The sequence below is a fragment of the Cornus florida genome, unplaced genomic scaffold, assembly GCF_030987335.1.
Source record: "Cornus florida cultivar Cherokee Brave unplaced genomic scaffold, ASM3098733v1 CherokeeBrave_3.0.0_Hap2_Chr01, whole genome shotgun sequence".
In the NCBI taxonomy this organism is placed as follows: domain Eukaryota; kingdom Viridiplantae; phylum Streptophyta; class Magnoliopsida; order Cornales; family Cornaceae; genus Cornus; species Cornus florida.
In genome coordinates this window covers 113,133,752-113,150,194 of record NW_026775571.1, presented here as the reverse complement: position 1 = coordinate 113,150,194, position 16,443 = coordinate 113,133,752, and positions in this window count along the sequence as shown.

The following is a 16,443-nucleotide window of genomic DNA, read 5'->3' as shown; positions in this document are numbered from 1 at the left end:
CAACTAGTCAGACCATCCCTTCCTGCGTTTTGGGTCGAGAGACTCAAGACGTACCCATGCATGCTGCTTTTCTCTCCAGTCAACCGCCATGTTCCATGTAGCTAACTCTGTGTTTTTTTTCTCCAATCTTTTGTACCTGCTGAGGGATTCGATTTTGCTTTCTTGGTGGATTTTACAAGGAAAAAAAAAAAAAAAATGAAAAACAAGAAAAATACAAATTTTGTGAAAGTACTATGACCATTCTATATATTCAAAAAAAAATTACATTCTTTACTTTTAAGCTGCGTTAGGTTATATGAAATTAGAATTGATGAAATTTGAGAAATTAGTTCAATTTTGTGAATTACTTTCTCCAATTTCACTAATTTCAATTTCATGTAGCAAAACATAGCCTTAGAGTTTTTAATATCGCTAAATACACATTTAGTTAATGGTCCAAATTGATTGATGTCAAACGTTACTCACAGGAACTTAGAACCATATATACTAGAAGTAGAATTTTTTGTGTTACATGGCGCAAATTCAACTATATTATAAATCTCGTAATATGCATTATCTGTACAATATGAAGAAAATTTATAAATAAGATTATCATGACATCAAACTCCATAATTTTTTTTTTTTTTCAATCATCTAATTGACTAAAAACAAATACAAAAGATACAAATAAATCGTAACCTATAAACAAACATGATCATCTTAGCCTTTTTGCACTTTTTGTTTTTGTTTTTGGGTAGGTAAAACAAAACCTTTGTGCACATTGTCAGTTGGACAAATGACCATACTTAATTAGTTTTATTGATCATATTTTATTCCCAATTATCAAAGAATTACCTGAGAAGAAGAAAAAGAGGATGGCATTAGAGATCAAAACCTAAACCATAAATAAGAATAGTGAAGCTGAATACGAGTATTAGACTATTAGTAGCTAGTATAACATGTATAATCTGATCTGAAAAAAAAAATATATATATATATATATATGTATATGGTCTTCATAGATATTAATTAAGCAAGTCATACCTTGAAATGGTGGATTCAATTACATAAAAGTAATTGGATGGGAGCGCTATATTATCAGTATCATCGGGATGCCCAATAATTTCTCGTCTTGAAGACTGTACAACATGAATTGCCGGGCAAATCTCCTTTGGCAGAGAGCCTACTAGTCTGCCTTGTGATATTAATCCAAGTGCAGTCGAGTTGCCGTCTGACAAAGGAGTATCTGCCCAGTAATGCATCCATACACAAGACTCACTTCGTCGATGAATAGCTTCAAGGATTGAAATCAATTTATAGGTCTTGATAAAAGTCTGGAATTTTCCGCGCAAATAGCATATTCTAAGCACATCCACTATTTTTTTTTTTATAGAGAACAAGTGGTCCTGTTTAATTTATCCAGAGACAGCCTCATCACTTTGTTCTCTCATTTACCAAAATTTGTTAGATAAATGAAAATTCTTTCTCCACAAAGGGGTGGAATGAAAATTAAATTTGATTATATAATTTTTGAAAATATAATTCATTGGAGGCTGGGGATCGATGGATGAAACAATGCTGTTTATGACACATTTTATTCCTTTGTGACTTTTTTAAATGTGTCAAATATGTGTGCATGAGCTGGTTATGTTGATAATAAATTTATATGCTTCGATTAGAAGTTCAAATATTGTGTTTATATCTAATGTTTTCAATGTGTTGTGTTATTAATGCATGGATACTACTCTATGTAGGGTACTGTAATACATTTACATTATTGATCGAGAATAGTTTGGCGATCCAATAATATACAAAAATATATTAAATTTCATTAAAAAAAGTTTTCCTTTGAACATGAGAAATTAAACCATAATGATTCTTTCTATGGAGTTTAATTCTGTTAACTATTTAAGCAATCTAGCTAACTGGCAACTCACACTCACACTGTTCCATATATAATAATTATGAGATACCATGCATAAATTGATTAGCGAAGCAATATTGTAATCCAGAAAATTATAAAGCAAACTTGTTTTGTTAAAATGAAAATTGAACTGAATATACAATATATATTAATGAATTCTTGAAATACCATTTAAAGACATCAGTTGCTTGTTGCCTCCTTTTTGCTTTTTTTTTTTTTTTTTAATGCTTGTAATGCTAAATAATATTGTCCTTCCTGACCCTTTACTATCCAGAGACACACCAGAACTAGTTGAAAGTATAAAAGCCTTGAAAGAAAAGTATGATATCAGAAGGTAGTGTGCCTCACTTTAATGATCTAGTGGATCAATACCTGCCTGTCGGAAGAAAAAAGATAAAAGAGAGAGAAAAACAAAAAAATCATAAAAAGATGAGGAGAGAAAATGTAAATATAAGAGCATATTCAAAAGATCCAATGGCATGTTCTTTCCTTTCTCCTCCATTTCTATTCCATTCTTATCTCCATTTGGAGCCTCAGATACAAGTTCAGGGTTCCATTTGTCTTTGCGTGCAGGTGTCGATATATAATTGATGCATGCATGCATGTATGTATGCATCCATTGATTTATTTACATTCATTCATGCATATATGAATCCAACATAGACATGCTATATATGTTCAGGTTCTCTTGTAATTTGTATACAAGGAAAACCAGATAAATGAGGAAGCCATATATATGTAGACTGATCTATTTGCAGAAGTTGACCAGATAAATGAGGAAGCCATATATATGTAGACTGGTCTATTTGCAGAAGTTGATTAATTATCTTCGTAATAACTTCAAATTTGGAAATGTAGCAGTATTCATATGAGGATGTACTATTTATGTTCATTGCCTTAATTGGTTCTCTTTTGTTTTTTTCGATCTAGTTTATACTAATATTAATTTAAACGGAAAACCTACTCATATCGGGACTAAGAGATGTATAGTTAATAAATGATGGACAATGTACATGAGAAAATAAGTAAGGATGGCTCGTGGCGCAATAGCAAGTTATGTTGCTCCATTATGACATGGAGGTCCACAATTTCAAAATAAAAAACAGTCTCCCTAAACATGAGTAAGTTGCGTACGTTTGACGAAAGAATCCAAGAATAAGCTTTCTATGTTGTGACATTCTTTTATCATACAGTAAGTTAATTAAATTGCTTTGTAATCACATTATCTCTGTATTCTAATTTCATGCATGTCAACTAGTAGTCCCTCTCTTACTTGTGTTTATTCTTTGTTTTTTTGATGTAGGGGGAGTCAAAAACGTTCCTTACTTTTGAATTTTAGTATACTTATAAAATTCATTCTTTGAAATATTTGTAAACAATATATATTATCAACTTTCATTTGTACTATAAAATAATTAAGGTTAACAGATTTGACTTATCATATGCAAAACATGCAACTATACCAACAGGCCAGTGACTAAACAGTATCAAACCCCTACTTTTCAAAGAAGGGTCAGGAGTTCGAGCCTCAATAGAAGTGTGTGTGTGAGAGTACCAACTAAAAAAAAAAAATCCAATTATATGAACATTAATGATCAGAATCTCTACTTCTATGATAGAACAATAATCATATAATCATACCCTTCTGATATATTGACAAGCAAATTTATATATTGTTTTAATTTCTTGTACTAGTAAAGAATCAAAATCGAAAAGGTGCTTATATCCTTGGCCTACCATGTCAATGAAAAAGAGAAACCACTACTGAAGTCATCCCAGCATATGCTATTCCCTTCTTTGGCATATCCAAGTTGAAGGTGCGAACTAAAGTAGTATATAGAGAGGGCTTAGCTTCGAGTTCTGTGACAACTCGAGCTTGTGTGTTTGGAAGGAAGGAAAATTAAAATGTGGGGTTTAAGGAATAACAGTGCAGTCCTCCTTTGGCAAGGAAACCATATATGCATGCACATATATACGTACATACATCGCATATGTACTTTTTCTTTGCCAAAGGAGAATTGCCCTGCAATTCATTCTCACTGTCCTTCAATACTTTACCATGCATATCCATGAAGTTTCCCCCCAAAAGAAGAAAACAACAACTAAATTTCAGTTTTTGATTCTACATGCGGTTTGTTAAAGGTCTAATTTGATATTTTCATTGATTTATATATAATTTTTTCTTGTTCTTTTTCAATAATCTTTCTATTCTTTGGCAGGTAATTGTTCATGAGATTCATATATAGGATTTTTTTATTGAATCACTGGGTAATTTTACAAGCAGCGTGGATGGAGTGGAGTGCCACCATTTCCATGATGAACTCCTGAATTTAATCAGCATTGCTATATTTCTTCAATTCCATGTATATTGTTGAAGGTAAATTAAGAATATATAAGAGAAATCATGAAATAGATTTTCTTTTTTTCTTTTCAAGTACAACAACCCCATCTCAGGGAAAATTTGTTTCTATATTCATTCCATTCTCCATAATGAGTTAATTTCATGTAAGAAATTTATGGTTGATCAAATTAATTATGCTGATGTCCAGTCTATGATATATAATTGGCTGATCAGTTGTTTTAAATGTGGAGAATTTATAGCATGCACTATTGGCCAGAACAGCGTTAGTCATGCATCCTCTTTAATTTCATTTAGTGGGAAACACTGCTGCTTTTCTACAATCTTTTCACAGGAACACTAATCAGCAGGCTGCTGGTTGGCTAAACTATATATATGTGTGTGTGTGTGTGTGTGAATTTTATTGATGATTTTTCACCCTTAGTAAGGCGTGGACGAGACAAGTTGTATAATAAACCTCTTTAACCCTTTGAATTATGAATTTACGATGGCCATAAAATTAACTACCTATACGCCATAACCTCTATCAAATCGATCCCGTTAGAAAAAATATTTAAATCTTTGATTTTTGTCATGACCGAAAATTAAATATTTCACTTCTACGTTAAGTTATTGGAGAATTCTTAAATGCCTGCGCTTAAGATTGAAAACCAAAAACGTAATAGCCAAATACGTAGCTTAGTCTCTCAACTTCAAAGGGAATCAGACTCCATTGATCTACGTTCCGAATTCCTGAAGTCTCCGTGTGAAGCTCCAACTAAGTAACTGGCTGGGTGTCGCTTCTTGTTTGCTATAGGAGATCCAACAATTGAAAAGTAGACATCGGCTGAAGGCAGATACTGGCAGTAATATTTAAATCCAATTAGAGAAAATCAAAACAACCATTATTTTTATTATTATTATTTTTGGTTGAATTAAAACATAACCATTATTGCGTAATACCATAAAGCTATTTTATGTCTTTAAAATATCAAATGGTGTGTTGAATAATTAGCATCATCATTCAATGAAAATCATGTTGATTTCATAGATTTGCTTTTTTTTTTTTTTTTTTTTTTTTCTTTGAAAGGTAAAGCAATAATTTGCTTCTTTACTGGCTTACAATAATTGTGCGGAGGTCTTGACTGAATCCACTATTTGTGCTTTTTTAATGACTCAATGCCATCATGGCAGAAAAAAAAAATTAAAAAATCCAATTTTTAAGGTATAGCTGCTTCTGCTGGTAACATCAAGTCTTTTTATCTCCTAATTAATGTTACGCACAACTGTAATTGCGTGCTTTATATTCACTACAATATGGCATGGGAAGTTTATGATATATATTTATATATATAATATTCATTGGAGGGTTTTTTTTTTTTTTTTTTTTCCGGCTAAAAGGTTATAGTAGCAACTAGCAAAAGGTTAAATTATTGTCTTCTCATTAAATTTTGTTTTAAATTTAATTGTAGTAAATATTTAAAACAAATTTAATGATATTTACAACAATTTCCGCACACATTTTACATTAGCATTAATTAGCATGTGTTACCCACTGAAATATGATCACATTATGTTACATTCATAAATATTAGGTGGCTATGATTCTATAAAAAATACTAAGATTGATCATCAAAGAGTTTCGATCATTTTTACATGTATAACCAGTAGATAGATATAAAATTATCTGCATAGAGATTTCTCACTCAACAGATCCTACTTTAAAGACAGATAGTTTATGTGACGAAATAGAAGCTAAATTGAGAATTATTATATTCCTATTCTAAGATTGACCATCAAAGAGATAAAAAAATAATAAATAAATAAAAAATAAATAAAAAGAAGCAAAAATCAAAAATCAAAAATCAAAAATAAAAAAGAAAAGGAATAAGACCTTAATGACTAAACTAAGATAACTTACAAAAAAATAAAAAAAGAAGAAGAAGAAGAAGAAGAAGAAGAAGAAGTTGGGAATAATCCTAGTACATTTCAATCTCTAAACAAACCTAAAAAAAAATTCGACACACCACCTAACATTGAAAAACACTAAACACCAAAGTTATCAACAAGACAGTAACCCACTAGTATCAAACTCCTACCTCTCAAAGGAGGCCAGTGGCCTAGCCTTTGTTTGGTTCTCTTTTTATAAAATCTGATTTTAACTTTCAAAAAAAAAAAAAAAAAATGAAAAAAAAAATACATATATCACGAGCAAAACTCATGAGTATTGATCTGTGTCCATCCCAACCAGGAATCGATCTCAAAAAATAGAAAGAGCTAGTTAAACTGCACCAAAAAATATGTTAGTGCTTCAGCTAGTTCGGTTTCCGGACGGTCGAAATGGCCCACACATAATCATAAATGTGTTAAACTGCACCCAAAAAAAAAATTAACCCGTCATTGCCAAATTGCCAAATTGATTATGTTTAGAGATTAAAAAAAGAAGAAGAAGAAGAAGAAGAAGTTGGGAATAATCCTAGTACATTTCAATCTCTAAACAAACCTAAAAAAAAATTGGACACACCACCTAACATTGAAAAACACTAAACTTATCAACAAGTCAGTGGCTCACCAGTATCAAATTCCTACCTCTCAAAGGAGGCCAGTGGCCCAGTGTTATAGGGGAAAACTTGTCCCACATCACCTAACATTGAAAAACACTTAACACCAAAGTTATCAACAAGTCAGTGGCTCACCAGTATCAAATTCCTACCTCTCAAAGGAGGCCAGTGGCCTAGTGTTATAGGGGAAAATTTGTCCCACGTCGGATCCGGATGGGAAGTGACATGGGTATAAATGGGTGGGTATGCAGCACTACCCAATAGTTCGAGCTTTTGGGTAAATAGGCAAGCGCCCACCAGTTACAGTTGGTATCAGAGTCAAACCCAGTCCTTGATTCGGTGCCACACCTAGCGCCCGGCCCGGAAGGCGTCCGGGTGAGCCACCCCGGATAGGCAGGGTGGCCCGACCGCAACGAGGGCGCGTTGCAAGTTCGGATGGGGGAGAATGTTACAGGGGAAAACTTGTCCTACATCGGATCCGGATGGGAAGTGACATGGGTATAAATGGGTGGGTATGCAGCACTACCCAATAGTTCGAGCTTTTGAGTAAATGGACAAGCGCCCACCCGTTACACCTAGCCTTTGTTTGGTTCTTTTTTTATAAAATCTGATTTTAACTTTCAAAAAAAAAATAAAAAAATGCAAAAAAAAAAAAAAAAACATATATCATGAGCAAAACTCATGAGTATTGATCTGTGTCCATCCCAACCAGGAATCGATCTCAAAAAATAGAAAGAGCTAGTTAAACTGCACCAAAAAATATGTTAGTGCTTCAGCTAGTTCGGTTTCCGGACGGTCGAAATGGCCCACACATAATCATGAATGTGTTAAACTGCACCCAAAAAAAAAAATTAACCACTGTCATTGCCAATGTCACACACTACACAGACGGTCGAAATGGCCCACACATAATCATTGAATCATTCTACAAGCAATAAAATATATAGAAACTAACTGTCCACATATATGCGTATGAGGGCTCGTGTATGTTCCCTTTTTTGCATCCAAAATTCTACTATAAATAAACTTGCGACAGCTTATTTTACTGGGACTGCTATAGAATTGGAATTTTTATTTATTTATTTATTTTTAGTTAAAGGGTTAGCATATTAAAAAAAGAAAAAAAGAAAAAAGAAAAAGAAAGTACATGTAGCCTCTACTGAGGGGGAAACAAGATGCAAAACAAAACAAAGCAGCAAGGGCAGCTAAAGAAGCCCCCAACCAACTCTAAACCCCCAAGGAAAGAAAGAGCAGTGAGACAATCATTACAAGAACAACCTTAGGCAACATAGCCCTACAGGCACACTAAACTACAGCCAAGAGTGTAAAGACATACTACTAAAGTACAGCGACAAACCCTATATGAGATGAGTCAATCCGAGAGAAGCCAAGGGTGTCCTGCAAATATACAACAAATATCCTCAATGGAATCCTTTTGGTTCATTTTAGCACCATTCTTCAATGCCAGTGATGCAAGCCTTGCTCTGATGCAGCCTTTAATAAGACATATGATGTGCTGCACACTCGAAGATTTATTCCTGAAGGCCCTACCATTTCTTACCAAATAATTGTGAGTTGATATCAAACTAATTCACTTGCATGCTACAGCGATATATGAACAAGTTCGATTTTTGATGAGAAAAGCATGCTCTTTTTCATGGAAACATGGAAACATAATATTCTAAGCACATCCACCTTCTTCTTCTTCTTCTTTATTTATTTTTATTTTTATTTTTATTTTTTTGTATATGTTGTTGTAAGATAAATGTATCTATGTGGTCTTCTAATTTTGATCTACAACATTTACCTTTGAAAATTACTTTTGTTAATTTTCTTCTCCTAAATATATATACAGTTCAAATGTAGCTATGATCTTTGTATCCTTGCTTCATTTTTTCTTCTAATTTATACTGATCATCTTCAAGGAGTAAATTCAATTAAATTAATTAAGCCGTTTAAGAACAATTACCAGATGATACTAGTACAGAATCAATGGTGAAACTTCTAGCGAAATATTTATTTTGATTTTGACGGTTTTCTATGACTTTATTCTCCTCCATACTTATTTTTGTAAAAATATATATATATAAGTTGAATTTCGAAAGATAAAAGCAAATTTAACGACACATCCCTGCCCTCAAAGGTACTCAAGCTCTTAATCTCTCCTTTGGAGGGGAGAGGTCAATAACATCCCGGCTAGAGGCCCGGTGGTGTTAAAAAATAAAAAAAATAAAAATTGGTAAGTAATAGTTGGAAAATAATAAAAAAAAAAAAAAATTTTAAAAAAGGCATAGACTATAGGGGCGCCATACCCTAGAAAAAGCACAAAGGTCCAAAGGCCTAGTTTGTATTCAAGTAACTATAAGGTTTTAACAATTAATCACAAACCGAAGGAAAGGCCAACTAAAATTGAAAGCCTAGTTGTGGCGTACACGGTAACCAGTGGCGGGTTAACGGTTAACTGGTCAACAAATGTCTATGCAATTTTCTTTTTTAATCACATGCATCACTGCGTGTTATTAGTATATGTAACATAACAGCTAGCAAAAAAAAAAAAATGTACTCCTTGCTTTATAAGATGGCTCATCCTAATTTTCAAAAAAAAAAAAAAGATGGCTCATCCTGGACATATATTAATGCAATCAATATGCATACACAATTATGAAATCCAAAAATATAGATGTACGTATATGCTTTTCTTTATATTGTATCAAATTAATCTACATAGAAGAGATGGAATGAGCAAATATAAGTCTGAAAACGTGCTTAAACTTGAATATTTCTCTATCAAGCTTAAACTTTATAAATGCCACTACTAAAAATATATAAGTATAAGTGTGTGTCGCGCAACTGAATTTGATTTTGATATATATATATATATATGGTGGATGGTATTTGTGCATTAATTTTATTTACCTTGATGAGGCCCAGAAATTAAGCGTTGCAGATAGAGATTTCTTGTTTCTGTGGGCGTGCAGTGGAATTGGTGAGCAAATCTCCTTTGGCAGATGCCCAAGTTCCATGGAATTAATTGTACAATCTCAATTTCTCCATGTTATCATATGGCGATTTGCCAAGAGGAGACTCACTCACTAATTCATCGCAGTGATCAAATGCAGGTACATATGCTTTCAAGTAAATATCAAATAACATATATAGTATTTTATACTTTTGGAGATCGAAGACTTATATAGGAGTACTTAGGCCTAGTTACACAAGTACGTACATAGAATTTATTCCCTTATCCTTAGAGAACTACTCGTGCTGCTGCTGAATGGAGATTAGAATTTTATTTAGGTCTGAGTAGAATAATCTATCACTCAGATAACAGTATGTGGGATCCATTACTTTATAATGGTCGTCCCAGGCTGGATCGGCCTAGTAGCACCACTGAGAAAAAGAAGGTATTGATGTAACTGGAAAATTTTAATACACATTTTCTTTTGTTGCCAAGTCTCCATCAGCAAGGAAAAATATTCCTATATATATATATAATATCTTGGTATGATCTCATGTCTAATTGTCTCCCACACAATGGAGTTTAATTCTTAAACAATGGTCCAACAATGTAGGGTTCAGCCAGTTCATTAATATCTAGTCATACATATATATATATCATGAGAACAATATATGCCCATCTTTTTCTAGATGAGTATCCATCAAAACAGGTCGATTTCCTTTACCTCAAGATTATCATAGACACCATGGAGAAAGATGGAAAAAACAGCTAGCTGGACAGAAACAGATATAAAAGCATGTTCTCTTTTTTCCAATCCTTCGTATATATTTTTCCCATTCTTATCCTTAGGATGTGCTAATTTATTTTTTTATTTTTTTATGTGGCTGGGATGATGGTGAGCAAAGAGTACTCAAAGACTGATTCATTTACATACAAAAACACACAAACTTAGTTATATATATATATGTTTAGCTTTCTTGTAGGTACGTATATTTATAAATGCATGTTCATGGCTTCATGCACATAATGATCGATTGATGCACATAACAAATTCATTGCTTACATAATTTTACAATTAATTCACATTGATGTAATACATTTACCTGTATGGACATGTGTTTTTTTCTGCCTATATATATATATATATATATATATATATATATATATATATATTATTTGTGTGCTAGCTCCTATCTAAATATGTTATATACCCATCGTAAGGCTCCTCTATGTATTTAATTTACATTTGACATTATCATTGTATCAGGTATATATATTTATATAGGAGACTTTGTCATGTTAGCCGTGAATTTCCTGATATTATGAGAACATCCTCGTGAAGTTTTGATATAATTATTTTTATTAAAAAAAATGTTTGGATATAATTAATAAACGAATTATATACTCTTCATCAACTCATGATAATGATTATTACATATATCCTTAATTAAGCTAAACACTGATCATCTGTTATTAACCTAATTTCAATATATTAAAAAGCAAAAAAACTGAAACAAAAGCCATGGTAAGGTAGGGGGGACCATAAGTGCAACAACAGAACAGTAGTGATCAAGGGAAAGGTCTAAAGGAAATATGCTTAGCATATGCCGATGGATTCATTTTCACGGAATATCCACATAATATGCGAACCCCATCATTCGGAATAAAAGGCAGCATTTGATCTTCAACCTCCAGCACAAGCTAGCATGGCCGTGCAGGATGGAGTAAATTAAGTAGTTTTCTTTAAGGGTAGAGAAGAATAACGGGGCAGTTCTCCCTTGGCAGAAAACATGCAATGACCTTTCTGCCAAAGGAGAATTGCCCTGCCATTCTACACTCTCTACCATTGTCTTTAAGTACCATTTTAATTCTTTATTAATTCTTTATCGATATATTTAAGTTTGTGTGTGTGTTTGTATGAATATATTTAGTGATGTCCTAATTTATTTCATTCACTGACAGATGAAAGAATCGAGTACTCAAGGCAGAAGCAGAACCGTTTGAAAAAAAAAAAAGGTAGGAGCAGATCAGTAGCAATGTAAGATGTCAGTGGTTACCCACTTAATCGAGCAACTGAAAGCACAAGTTCATCATGAAAACTACTTAACAATACATCGATCACAGACACTACAACCATAAATGGAGTTGAGTTCAAGATAGAAGCTGCTTTGGAGCTAAGGTTAGATATCTTTCTGGCAGCAATATGAGGAGCAATTGTTTGACTACCACAACATAAATAACCTAAGACTTTCCTTTTACTATTCTTTTCCCAGTAAGCTAGGTAAGAAATTATATTACGATTAATTACATTCACACCCCTTCAAGTTTTGTCAAATATTACATTAAAACACCATTTGAAAATTACTATCATCATACCCCAAATCACTCGACACAGTCAATAAGAGTGTGAAATGACATTTTTACCCTCATTTTTTTAATGCCTTTTAATCTAAAACATCATAATTATATAAGGACGAAATTACATTCCATCAATTATCCAAAAACACTAACACCTTCACTTAATTTTATATATATATATATATATATATATGAAGAATTAGCGTATGTGAAGAATTAAGCGATCTATTTTTTAGGTTTTATTTATCTATTTTATGGAAGAATTAGTGTATGTGAAGGATTAAGCGATCTATTTTTTAGGTTTTATTTATCTATTTTATGGATTTTGTTGAATTTTTAGTAAATTTATATATATATATATATATACCCACACACACATATATTCCAATGGGTATTTTGGTCACTTAATATAGGTTCAATGGGGGTACAAATGTCATTTGATACATCAAACATCCCTTTACCAAGTCAACACAAAGTCAAAAAGGTAATAATATCTTTTTACATGTAAAAAGTGGTCTGACATATTTCAAAAATAACTTTTGGGGAGAGTGAAAAAGGGACCAAATGTTTACAATGCAAGTGATAGTTATTTTCGAAAGATATTTTAATGTGCTATTTGGCCAAATCTAATAGGGGTGTTAATGAGAAGTCAATGTGATATTTTCTGAGTTTTTTTATTTTTATTTTTATTTTTATTTTTTTACTACTTAAAACAAGTCTCCGATTAGTTCAATCCAGTTTACTTATATCATAAACTGTTTCTGTTGGATCATGATTAGCAAAAGTTTGAATAACATCAACAGAAGATTTTTCTTGGTATGGCTCATAAGTTACTGGTCTTTCGCATGATGAACAACAAAAATAGGAAACTTTCTATACAAAGGTAAAGTTGAGTACATTTGAGCTTAGCTTTCCAGACGTTCCAATGAGGAGGGCCTCATGCACATAAATAATGTGCAATGTAGGAAAAAATCCAAGAATAATCCTTGTATGTTGTGACAAGCTTTTATCATGCAGTGAATTAACTTTGTAATCACATTATCTCTGTATACCATTTAAACATGTCAACTAGGAGTCCCTTTATTACTTGTGTTTATTCCTTTTTTTGGTGTAGGGGAGTAAAAAAGTTTCCCTTGCTTTTGAATTTTTGTATTCTTATATATAGAATTCATTCTTTGAAATATTTGTAAACAATATTATCAACTTTCATTTGTAGCACTAGAAAATAAGGAGAAACATATTTGATTTATCATATACAAAAATGCAATAACATGAACAATAAGAATCTCTACTTTTCTATGACCAGCAAATTAATTGGTATGTTTTAATTTCATGTACTCACAAAGAATCAAAATAAAAAAGAGGTGATGATATATATATATATATATATATATATATCCTTGCTATTCCATGTGAAGGATAAAGAGAAACCACTACTGAAGTCGTCCCAGCATATGCTATTCCTTTCTTTGGCATATCCAACAGATTAGTATATTGAGGGCTTAGCTTCAACTTCTGTGACAACGTACTCGAGCTTGTGTGTTTGGAAGCAAGGAAATTAAAATGTGGGGTTTAAGGAATTACAGTACTGCAGTCCTCCTTTGGCAAGGAAACCATATATATATGCATGCACATATATACATACATTGCATACTTTTCCTTTGCCAAAGGAGAATTGCCCTGCAATTCAATCCTTTTAGTAAAAGATTGGGCTGAGTTTAATTGCAATTCAATTAAGAGAACGAACGATAATTACTGGATTACAAAGTATCCATTGTTTCAAATTCAAATTTAATCTCCTTCCATACCTCACAAGCAGCAGCTAGTTCAAGACTCCATTTACTAGCCTCACGGATAATTTCATTACCCTCACGAGTAAGATCGCGCCCCTCGTACGCTCTCACTATCCTTCAATGTTTTACCATGCATATCCATCAAGGTTCCCAAAAAAAGGAAAAACCAACAACTTTCAGTTTTTGATTCGACATGCGGTTTGTTAAAGGGCGAACTTGACATTTTAATTAACTTATATATATATATATATATATATATATATATATATATTGAATCACTGGTTAATACTTTATGATTTGTTGATTCATCCCAGCCGAGGATGTGTTTGAAGGTACATACATATCTATGTGCAGAATGAAGTATTTTTTGGACCATGGGTTTTGTCACGTTTTGGGCTTCTTAGTTGGGTTCTTTGGGCCACTATAGTGGACATTTTGTTTTTAGTATCTTGCCCAGTTCTGTAATGTTTGGGCTGAGGGAAATGCCCTCCTTTTTTTTTTTTTTGTAATTACTCTTTTATATTTATGTGAATTACTTAATTACAGAAAAAAAAAAAAAAAAAAAACGACCGGCATCATTCTCCACTCACTTAAATAAAAAATTAAGAAATAATAATAAAAAAAATAAGTTGTATAAATTGTTCCAACTTTTAGACTCTCTGTCACAACTCTAAAATTAAGTACCCATTTACTTAAGCTTATATATATCAAATCTAAATAGAGAAAATCATTTTTTTCTGACTTCTTTAATCACTACCGAAAATGAATGCGGTCCTTCATATTTACATTAGATTCTCAGCTAACTCTGTCATGCAAGCGTTCAGGATTGAAAACCAAGAATGTTGTTGCCAAATAATCAGTGAAGAAAGTAATAGTACTGCCAGTAATCAAATCCAATTAGAGAAGATCAAAACAGTCATTATTGCATCATACTATAAAGCTATGTTAATTTTCATAGGCTTGCTTCTTTAATGGCCTATAAATTTTAAAAATGCATGTAGGTCTTCATTAATTGAATCCAATATTGTTTTTTTTTTTAACGACTCAATGATTCAGGGCAGGGAAAAAAAAAATTAAAACATTTTTATTTATTTATTTATTTATTTTATCTTTGAGGTATAGCTGCCAGTAACATCTATAAGTATTGTAATCCCCTAATTAGTAATTACCATAGTGCTATACGCACAACTGTAATTGGGCACCTATATTCTATGTAAGTCTACATATAGGAGGGATTTATTATTATTATTATTATTTTTTAGATTTTTTTGCTAAAATGTAATATAGTAGCAAAAGTTAAATTATTGCTTAGAGGTTTCTTGAACTTAATCCTTTTTGTCTTCTTAACAAATATAATGATATTTACTACAATTTCCGAAGACATTTTACATTAGCATGTGTTACCATAAAAATGATCACATTATGTTATAATTATACATATTAGGTAAGCTAAAAAGGTCTTTACAAAACAACTTTTGTAAGTGCACATGCAATAATATGATTCTATAAATAATACTACGTAGTAATTAAAAACAGTTCTCTAAAGAGTTTAGGTACATGGACATATAGAACCTCTAAATATAAAGCCATTTAGGATTAAAAAAAATAAATAAATAAAACAAAAAGAAAAAGGAAGCACCCTCTAAATGTAAAGCTGTGTTCACTATCACCTAGTATAAAAGCTTAGGTAATACATAAAATTTTCGATACGTCTCCTTCCGTGTGATGTTCTTTTTGATCCGACACGTGTTTTTTTAATTTTTTAATTAGGTGACAGTGAGGTTTTTTTAATTTTTAATTAGGTGACGGTGATATTTGAACTTGAAACCTTTGACTCGAATATCATGTTAACTGTCATCTACTCTAAAAGTTAAAGCTATTAGATTAGAGTAGGTATAACTTAAATATATAAATTCTTCCATAAACTGTACAAAGATCTCTCTACTCAATGTAAAGCTAACATAAAGTTTATGTGGCGAAGTATAAGCCAAATTGAGAATTATGTTAGTATAATTAGGATCACAAATTGTTGAGAAAACTAGAATATTATTGATATTTGTCCAAAATTAGTATTTTAAAGAAATTCTGAAAAAATTAAAGACGTATAGTTTAATGGTACTTCCTAACCTTCCAAATGAGAAGGTCAAGGGTTCAAGTTCCCGTAGGAGCATTATAAGTGTATGAGTGTGTTTCTTACCAATGAATATATATATATATATATATATATATATATATATATATATATATATTTTATGATCAGATCAATTCTAATGGCTAAACTAAAATAACTATCAAAAAATTATAATAATATGAGTTCATTTAGGTATACCATGAACAAAGCTAGTGAGTATTGATTATTGGATCAATTCTGATCGAGAAAATGTCTCTGCAAGTCAAAACAAGCTCGTCAATTCTGATCGAGAATGTCTCCATAAGTGAAAACCTGCTCATCAATTCTGATCGGGAATATGTCTTCACAAATTAAACAGGCTCATCAAATTGCACCGAAAAATGTGTCAGTCCTGCCATGT